The sequence below is a fragment of the Schistocerca americana genome, chromosome 2, assembly GCF_021461395.2.
Source record: "Schistocerca americana isolate TAMUIC-IGC-003095 chromosome 2, iqSchAmer2.1, whole genome shotgun sequence".
In the NCBI taxonomy this organism is placed as follows: domain Eukaryota; kingdom Metazoa; phylum Arthropoda; class Insecta; order Orthoptera; family Acrididae; genus Schistocerca; species Schistocerca americana.
In genome coordinates, this window is record NC_060120.1 from 368,815,994 (window position 1) to 368,824,317 (window position 8,324).

Consider the following 8,324-nt stretch of genomic DNA (forward strand, 5'->3'; position numbering starts at 1 on the left):
ATAAATGCAACTGTCACGAAATTTAAAACGACTTTAAAATTTTGAGTGAAGTATCTCATCTTAAAACATGTGTTGTGATGATTCCAAAACTGGTCTTAGATTTTGCATGATATCCATGTTTCCAAAGTTACAGAAAGCAAAATATTGAGCTTAATATGTCTAAATATTTTGTTAACATTAATTCACATGATGTGTTTACGAACAAGTTGTAGGTCAAAACGTTATCTTTTGCGCTCTAACATTAGTTGAATGACCTAAATATTTGAAAACATTGTCTAATTGGAGTTGATATTGCGCAGTGGATTCCATTGTCCATGCAGTTATGTAATTCGCCGAAAGGTTAGGTCCTCCATGAAACCTATTATCTTATCGTCATATGTAGCTATTATACATCTCAATTTATGGTAGCAAAATATAGAGTTATGGATTTATCTGGTTACAACCATCGAAATAAATTGTGGTTTTGTTACAGAGATCTGAAAATGCAATTTCTGTAGGCTTGTTTGGTATCTGTGGAATCTGCAAACAGTCATCAATGTTGTGTTGATGTAGAAACATGTCTTCTGTATAACAAAGATAGGATTTACGTTGTATCAGGTTAGGATAGAGTGAAAGAATCTTTTTCAAGGTGTTGTTATCGACTTTGCTCCCATAATCGATAACTGACTACTTTAAATTGTATCTCAACTGGTTTTTGAGACTGTGATTGTCTGCTTAAAATACAAACAGAAACACGGAATTTCTGCGGCAGTCTTCATTTCTGTTCGTTAACCGCAGTGCATTTCGACGTTAACCTTATTATCTTCATATTGTACCTGCTCAGGTTGCATTTATTTGCGTTCAGTTTTCTAGCAACAAGTAGACTGGACGAACATGTTTCGAGTAGTATTGCAATTTAATCTGAATCGAAAAGTTTAGCCGTATTTAGTTTAAAACTTCTTTTTTGGTGACAGTGGACACAGAAATCACAGTTTTTGAGAAAAAATAAAGCTAGCCTGTGCTGTTTGAAGTTAGTTAAAGGCAATTTCAAGGGGGCATGACGAAGCAGACGACGGACGTGACTGTAGGAAAAAAGGCGGTCGGGAATTCAGTTAGCTTCAGACATGGCGGTCGTATAGCCACTATGAAATTTTAACTGTTTGGTCTGACAGCTGGTAGGGTGCAGCCTTTCTTTGCCACCGCACTAGGCGAGAATGGGTCGTGTGCCCATCGCTCCGGGAAAGTACGCCGGCACTCATTTCGTAGCAGGCGGAATGGTTCTGGGGCTGCCCTAGAGGGACTGGAACAAGGAAAAATGCCGCTTCTATCCGGGATTGAGCCCGGGACCTCCACGGCCAGAACCTGGGACTCTACCCGCTAGATCACCACGACCACACCGTCTTAGAAAGTCTTCATAAAGTCGACAATAGGCATTGTAATCGAATTCGCTCTCCTGATTCAAATTTATATTTGGAGCTTGTTTTTTTTGTGACGGTAAGTTTGGAGTTAATGGTTCAAATGGCTCTGAGCACTATGCGACTTAACTTCGGAGGTCATCAGTCGCCTAGAACTTAGAACTAATTAAACCTAACTAACCTAAGGACATCACACATATCCATTCCCGAGGCAGGATTCGAACCTGCGACCGTAGCGGTCGCTCGGCTTCAGACTGTAGCGTCCAGAACCGCACGGCCAGTCCGGCCGGGTATTGTTTGGAGTTATTTTAAGACTTTAAGGAATAGTTCCTTTTTAACTCTGTATAAGATGTCCAAATTATGATAATAGCAAATTCACTCATAATGTCTATATTAATATTGGTCAGTGACGAGTCGGTCCCCATAATCCTCATTAAGGTGCAATCGAGTTTTCTGTCCACAGTTCTTAGTAGAATCACTTCTTGCAGATACATACGCTTACAAACACTGGTTATTTGATTTAAATAAACGAAAACATGACCTCAGATTATATGACGTATTTCAGAGGCACTCATTTCGCTGATGCAAACGCAATGTATACTTCTGCAATGTCAGTAAAAATCTCAGGTTTTTGCTTCGAGGTGATTCAACGTGCCTAACTTCCCATTGTCAGGTGAAGTGATATTTTATATTATCCGAATACTGTGAGGAGACAGCCGATGAATGAAAAAATTATTGTTTCCGCCCGGGATCGAACCGGGGACCTTCCGCGTGTTAGGCGGATGTGATAACCACTACACCACGGAAACCTGTTATACGCCTTTTCCTCACGTATACATACAGTGATCCCGTTTGCAGCAGTCTCTGACCGGCGCCCTGGCTCCAACAGAAGAGAAAGCTGTCGCTTGCGTTCGGGGCCCGTCGTAACGCGCGTGCCTGTGCCTGGAGGGGCAACACTGCAGTATCTTCAGGGCTTATTTGTTCCTTATATTCCGCATTCCATTTGCGATGTGGAGATCAATGCAGAATGTAAAAGGATATACTACGCCTCTCATTCCTCATTTTACTAGAGTATCCTTCCGAAGCACAATACATTGCAGCAACGAATTCATCGCAATGCACACAGCTGTCTTGTTGAAGCCGCTATCGGTTTTAAGCCTCAAGGCCACGGAGAACCCGTAACTCTATGCGTCGCTCCTGTTCAGTAAAAAGTCTTTTTCTTCGTCTTCCTCATCTCGTATTGGCAATCTCTGGACCACAGTATTTCAACGGCATGTTTCATTTTCCGTGCGCCTGGGCTTCATGTGCTGTTCTTTCCTAGGCTCAGTCCATTTTTGCCACTATTTAGTTTTGGCTCTTGGTATTTATTCAAGCGCGTAATTAAGCTGGCGCATCGCCCAGGGCCTCTCAGCATGAGCAACACCTGGCGTCCGAAAGAAAGAAATGAAAAAGAAAAACAAGGAAAAGTTCTTCATCTTGCTCGTCGTCTCCCAACTGTTTTGGGGCCGACGTACGCCGCTGGTGGTCATGGGAGGCGCCGTAACGGCTGTACGATACGTGAATGCCATCCTCCCCTTTTGCCCAGGGTACGGGGGCGTCCTTGCTCGGTGCGGCTCTGCTTGTGACTTAATGCTTTCTAGTTACGCAGTGACCGATTTGAGGACATTTTTTCACACAAGAGACACTATGTTTGCGACTCCCTCCATCTCCCTCACACATTAGTTACCTTTCCTTGGGCTCTTGGTAAGATCTTTAAAACCCCTGCACTTGGCTTGGTGAGCTTGGCCCCCAAGCGGCCGCTTGTGTCACTGACGTCTTAAACCGGCCTTGTCTGTAACACGTTTCGGCAAATACTCTTTATATTCATCTTCTTCTTCTACTGCCTGTTTGCAGGCCGGTGTGACCGAGCAGCTCTAGGCGCTTCAGTCAGGAACCGCGCGACCGCTACGGTCGCAGGTTCGAATCCTGCCTCGGTCATAGGTGTGTGTGATGTCCGTAGGTTAGTTAGGTTTAAGTAGTTCTAAGTTCTAGGGGACTGATGACCTCAGATGTTAAGTCCCATAGTGCTCAGAGCCATTTGAACCATATGAACCATCTAGTGCCTGTTTCTTTCGGATGTTGATGACCAACGCAGATATATTACTTTTGCTTGTTCCTAAAAATTCTTCAGTCTTAGGTGAAGTCCATTTCTTTAAGTTTCCTCGTCCTCTTTTGCCAGGTATCTGTCCTTAAAGAATGTTCTACAGTGGTTTATAACTGCCTTCATCTCTCGTTACGTGATCGATACATTGTAGTTTCCTCCATTTTACTGTATTTAGGACTTCTTTTTTCATTTTGCTGAGGATGCCGTTGTTACTAATTTCATCTGTCTATGGCAGTCCTAGCATTCTCACGTACAGCCACCAATGGCAAGAGATGTGGAATGTGTCCCAACAACAGAAATGTGGATGTTCTGCGGCATTACTCCCTGAAATTCTTAGAAGGATGTGGTTTACGAGGACGCATTTAGACCGATCTACGATTTATACAATCATTCGACTCCGCTTTAACTACGCTTTGTTTCGAGTACATCTGTGCAGAATCACCATTTACGATTACCCTGTATGTGACTGTGATTACGAGTCAGAAGCTGATGTGAAACACGTCTTGTTTCGTGATCGAAATTTGACAGTGAACGATCGGAATAACCAAAGACTTTGATGAGTATGGGTTACTTCCTCTCTCAGCCAGCGTCTTCTCTGTTGGTTTCTTAATATACTCGCCTGTATAAAGTGAGTGCAAATTTTCTTTAGAGTATAGTGTAAAATCCGTAGGACTCGTATTTTCATTTATTTACGTAACTATTATTAAGTTTAAGAAGTAGTGTGAATTGGTAACATAAATAAGTCCAGTTTTCTTAACATTCTATTCGTTAAGCAATTGTTGTGTAAAAAAATTGGCAGCTTGAACGTTCCAGAATGAAATTTTCACTCTGCAGCGAAGTGAGCGCTGATATGAAACTTCCTGGTACGTTAAAACTGTGTGCCGGACCGAGACTTGAACTCTGGAGCTTTCCCTTTCGTGGGCAAGTGGCTAAGCCATGTCTCCGCAATATCCTTTCTTCCAGGAGTGCTAGTTCTGCAAGGTTCTCAGGAGAGCTTCTGTGAAGTCGTGAAGATAGGAGACGAGGTACTGGCAGAAATATAGCTGTGAGGACGGGGCGTGAATCGTGCTTGGGTAGCTCAGATGACATCAATCGAGCGTAGGAAAAGACAGGTCCATCTACCACACACTGTGCGACTACAGAGATATTATTTCGATTGCTGCAGCCTGTAAAATAAAGTGCACCATCGTATCATTGGACTTTGAGAAAGCGTTGGATGCATGCCATGAAATTTCCTCAATGTTTTATCGAGATTATTACAAATCTTCTGCAGAAGTCAACAAATACAATTATGGTAAACGGTCAATCCAGTTGGTCCGTTGCAATTAAAGTTCTGTGCGGCAAGGGCGCCCGATGTCTATGTCACTTTTTGCAATAGCAATCGAGTCGTTACTTTTTCGTCTGAGCCACAACCTCCAAGGACTCACTCACGCGGCCGTAGGATTGTCTGCAGGGCACATGCCTATGACGTTGCATTTATTTCAAAGACAACGACGAGATAGAGAAAGCACTCGACATAATAAACAAATGTGAACTAGTATCTGGTGCGAAACTGAATAGAAATAAGTCTGGCGTAATGAATATTGGAAGTGGATTAGGAGTTCCCATTCGTGGGCCAATAAAGGAAACTGTCACCATGACATGTCTTGGGTGGAATATACAAGAAATATCCGGCAGACCATGGTAGTTAATTACAGAAGAATCCTGACCACCATCCATGCCTGTATACGTCAGCACAATCTCCGTACTCTTGATGAAATACACAGAGTGGCTCTCTTGAACATCTATTTATCCTCTAAAATTAATTACGTGGCGCAAGCCCTGCCAATGCCGAGGGAAGAGGCGAACAGGATTTTGGCTGCTCTTGGCCACTTCGTCAGCCGCGTCCACATCTACAAAGTCAAATACCAAACGTTGACTCAACCGACTGACAACGGTTGATTGAATCTTACAGACGTGTACAATAAAGCACAAGCACTGTATGTCTGTAAAACATATAAACTGTGGAAGAGGTCATTTAACTGCGGTCATTAAACTGTGGAAGCCACATTTCTGTTAAATGAAATAGAGCCGGCCAGCCAAGACGCCCCAATTTACGTTCACCACGTCCCAAATGAACTTTACCACCTAAAACATTTTTTCGTAGAATGTATCTACATTACACTGGGAACACTCGAGAAAGATGTCATCAAAGACAAGAAAATCTACCAAACTTAATGAACTTTCAGACCAAGAACATCATAGAACAAAAATACGTCGATCTCTCTTGGCATGATATCTGGAGGAACATACACCCCTCGCATTTACCAAGTGCGGTCATTGTGGTGTTATTTTGTGAACAGGAAATTTCCAACAAATTCCAGACTACATATTATTCATCTGGCTGATTCCCCTTTGTGTACCACTTGAAACCTTATTGACACAGATGAACATCAATTTGTCTGTGGAAATGCATATAACATATGGTTGTCAATCAGGAAAAAATTAGCAACCATGCAGAGAAAACCGCCGTATTTGGTAACGCCAACGTGCCTTTTATACCCGGAAGAAGAACTATACCCCGCCTCGAAGAACAGTGCCGTCAGCTGGTTGAAGGAACACACAGTATTTTAAGTAGTGTCCAGTAAAGAAAGGAGCGAAGGAGATTTTTGGACGTACATGTGCGACCAGCACCACAAGCTACTACGCATCAACAATTACCATGATACATACGCCAACTTCCTCAGAAGAACCGTCATGTGAACTCCGATTTTCGATGATGTAATTCAGAACATGGAAAAACGAGAAAATATCTGATCTATGAAAAACACATACGATCAAACGACGAACATCACTTTCAAGAAATGTTTTGTTGTCGCAAAGTCTTGCAGTAATGTAAAAGATTATCTTTAGGCCAATGTTACTATAATTAGCAATTTCATAATGTTGTAGTAAGTATTTCTGAATAACAAACAAAAGATGGTAGAACACTTGCCCGCGAAAGGCAAAGGTCCCGAGTTCGAGTCTCGGTCCGGCAAACAGTTTTAATCTGCCAGGAACTTTCAGCTTGATCTTTCATTTCTGTAAATATACATTTATGTATATTCTCTGCAAAATTGTGTGTTCTATCTAAACATGTTTTGTCGGTGGCTAAATACAAACTCTGAAGGCCAAATAAAACAAACATACAAACGTCTCAAACGCTTCAAATCGTTTGCCCTTCGTCTCGGTCAAATTCCAGGTCTCAACTCCGTAGAAAGTGATGGGAAATATGTAGCAACGCAGAAATCATAATTTTGTTTCGACTGAGGCTTGGTTGCTCTTCAACAGGTTACTCGTTTTACAAAACGCGGCTCTAGCATTTTCAAAAAAATGGTTCAAATGGCTCTGGGCACTATGGGAGTTAACTTCTGAGGTCATCAGTCCCCTAGAACTTAGAACTACTTAAACCTAACCAACCTAAGGACAGCACACACATCCATGCCCGAGGCAGGATTCGAACCTGCGACCGTAGCGGTCGCGCGATTCCAAACTGTAGCGCCTAGAACCGCTCGGCCACCTCGGCCGGCTGGCTTTTTCAATACGAACTTTAATTTATTGTGAGTTCTCGCACTGGTTGTTGATGTTAGTTCTCAGATATGTGTATTTGTGTACTTGTTTAATAAATTTACCATTAATGCTTAGATGACAGTTTCGTATGTCTTTGTTGCTGATGAACGTTGATTTTTTGTTACTTACGTTGGTTTCTTGTCCCTAATGCTTACTACTTTCGTTGATTCGGAATACAAGATGTCGAAGACTATTCAAACTGTCAACAAATATTACAATATCATCAGCTGAGCGGATATTGTTGAACTTCTCCCCATTGGGTTTCTACGTCCAAATTTTCAAAGGCTTCTTTGAAGATACGCTCCGGATAAAGACGAAATATCAGTGCCGACGAAACAGAGTCCTGTCTCACTTTTCAGCATATCTTTAATGGTCAGATTTCACATTTTCTGCTCTGACACACACTTCCTCAGATACAAATTCAAGGCAGTGCTTAATACATAGTGTCAAGTCCAAACCGTGTCACAAATGAGTTATCATCCGTCCAGGTTTGTAACATGGGTGTATTTGTAACGTGGGTGTACCTATCTGCAATTATAATACAGAGAACAAATATGATCACGAGTATATATGTGGTTTTATTTTATCTATTGGCGAGGAAGTAATATTGTGCAAGATGTCGTTGCAAAGCCAGACCGACGTGTAAAGACTAAGTATGGATACAGGGGATAGTGCAGTGCCGGTCTGGTCGCCCCAGGTCATGTCCCCCACTTCTGTGTGTTTTATTGCCACTATAGCTCAGCTGAGAATAGCGTTACTCGCAGTGACGGAAGGCTCTATTTCGACTTGCCGTCTTGTGTACACAGTTTTAATGTCTCGATGCTTCGTAGCACGGAAGTCTATACTAGTTAATGTCTTTGCATACGATTCAAATTTGGCAGTTTATGATGTATCCGCACTTACTCTGTGCAAAATATTTAATTAGTATCGGCAACTGATTCATCATCTGTCCCCTCTTCCTTTCCTAATATCGTACAGCAAAAAATCTCCTCGTGTCTTGATTTACACTGAACAGTGCTTTATCGATACAAATTTGATATGGTCAGAAGTTGCTGTGGAAACGCACTGAACGTTGACTGTGCGCTCAAGGTCTGAAACCACGCCGCGGGCGTGGCCTTCGCTGCTGGATGTGCCCATTTCATAACTGGGTCAATGACCAGTACGGCTGGTTCTCTATCGGGGAGCACTTCCATCAACGG

At 42.4% G+C, this 8,324-nt stretch overlaps 1 non-coding gene across 1 annotated transcript; it reads right to left on the reverse strand.

The window, feature by feature from the left end:
• Positions 1 to 2,130: 2,130 nt before the first annotated feature.
• Positions 2,131 to 2,203, reverse strand: Trnav-aac. Its single transcript has one exon. It is a non-coding gene; the product is annotated as a tRNA-Val (tRNA).
• Positions 2,204 to 8,324: the final 6,121 nt, after the last annotated feature.